This window comes from Orycteropus afer, unplaced genomic scaffold (assembly GCF_000298275.1).
Source record: "Orycteropus afer afer isolate SDZICR_OR568_19922 unplaced genomic scaffold, OryAfe1.0 scaffold00227, whole genome shotgun sequence".
Taxonomy (NCBI): domain Eukaryota; kingdom Metazoa; phylum Chordata; class Mammalia; order Tubulidentata; family Orycteropodidae; genus Orycteropus; species Orycteropus afer.
The window spans coordinates 674,321-676,289 of NW_006921814.1; positions in this window are offsets into that span (position 1 = coordinate 674,321).

Consider the following 1,969-nt stretch of genomic DNA (forward strand, 5'->3'; position numbering starts at 1 on the left):
GTGTTGGATTTTATCAAATGCCTTTTCTGCATCAATTGATATGATTATGTGTTTCTTCTGCTTTGTTTTATTTATGTGGTGGATAATGTTGATTGTTTTTCTAATGTTGAACCATCCCTGCATACATGAACCCCACTTGGTCATGATGAATGATTTTCTTGATATGTTGTTGTAGTCTATTGGCTAGATTTTTTTGAAGATTTTTGCATCTACATTCATGAGGGATATTGGTCTGTAGTTTTCCTTTTGGGTGATGTCTTTTCCTGGTTTTGGTATCAAGGTAATGCTTGCTTCATAAAATGATTTAGGGAGGTTTCCATCCTTCTCTATGTTTTGGAACAGTTTGAGTAGGATTGGTATCAGTTCTTCTCTGAATGTTTTGTAGAATTTTCCAGTGAAACTGTCTGGGCCAGCACTTTATTTAGTTGGTAATTTTTTGATGACCTCTTCAATTTCTTCTTTTTGTGATGGGCCTGTTCAACTTTTCCACATCAATCTGTGTTAGTTTAGGTAAATAGTGTGTATCTAGAAATCTGTCCATTTCTTCCAAATTTTCCAATTTGTTAGAGTATAGTTCTTCATAGTATCCTGATATTATCCTTTTTATTTCAGTTTGTTCTTATGTGATGTCACCCATTTTGTTTCTTATTTGTGTTATTTGTATTCTCTCCCTCTTTTCTTTTGTTAAATTTGCCAGTGATTTGTCAATTTTATTGATCTTTTCAATAAACCAACTTCTGGTCCTATTGATTTTTCTGTTGTCTTATTTTCTGTTTCATTGATTTCTGCTCGAATCTTGATTATTTCCTTTCTTCTGGTGACTGTGGGCTTTTCTTGCTGGTCTTTTTCTAATTGTTGGAGATGTTGCTTTGAAGTGTTGATTTTGGCTCTTTCTTCTTTTGGATGTGTGCATTTATTGCTATAAATTGACCTCTGATCACTGCTTTTGCTGTGTCCCATAGATTTTGGTATGTTGTGTTTTCATTTTCGTTTGATTCAAGGAATTTTTGAATTTCAGTTTTTATTTCTTCTCTTACCCAGTCTTTCTCTAGGATGGTATTGTTCAGTTTCCATGTATTTACTCTTTTTCTGTCGATCTTCCTATTGTTTATTTCTAAATTGACAGCATTATGATCTGAGAAGATGCTTTGCAGTATTTCAGTGTTTTTAAATTTATTAAGTCTTGCTTTATGGCCTAACATATGGTCTGTCATGGAAAATGTTCCATGTGCACTGGAGAAGAATGTATATTGTGCTGCTGTTGGGTGAGGTGCTCTGTAGATGTCTATAAGGCCAAGTTGGTGGAGTGTATTATTTAGCTCTTCTGCATCTTTATTGAGTTTCTTTCCAGTTGTTCTATCTTTCAAAGAAAGTGGTGTATTAAATTCTCCCACTATAACTGAGGCGTAATCTATTTGGCTTTCAATTCTTTTAAATTCTGATTTATGTATTTTGGTGCTCTTTCATTGGGTCCATAGATATTATATCTTCACGTTCAATTGATCCTTTAATCATTATATAATGTCCTTCCTTGTCTCGTAGGGTGGTCTTTGTCTTAAAGTCAATTTGATCAGAAATTAATATTACCATTCCTGCTCTCTTACAGTTGCCATTTGCTTGATATATCTTTTTCCAACCTTTGATTTTTAGTTTATTTTTGTCTTTGTCTCTAATGTGTAGATTATTTCTTTTGATGGTATCCCACATGAACCTTAGGCTTTCTTCATTTTGTTTTGATTTTTTTCTGACTGATCCTTTTCCAAAAAAGTATTCAGGTATTTGTCTTCCATCTCATTAATTCTGTCTTCCATCGCATCAATTCTACCCCTTTGCCCTTTCAATGTGTTATTTATTTCTAACAATTTAGTATTAATCTTCTGTATTTCTATCTGTAGATTTAGAATCATTTCTAATTTTTCATTTATTTTGTCATTTTGTTCTTGTATTTTCTTCCAAAATTCTTGTAAGG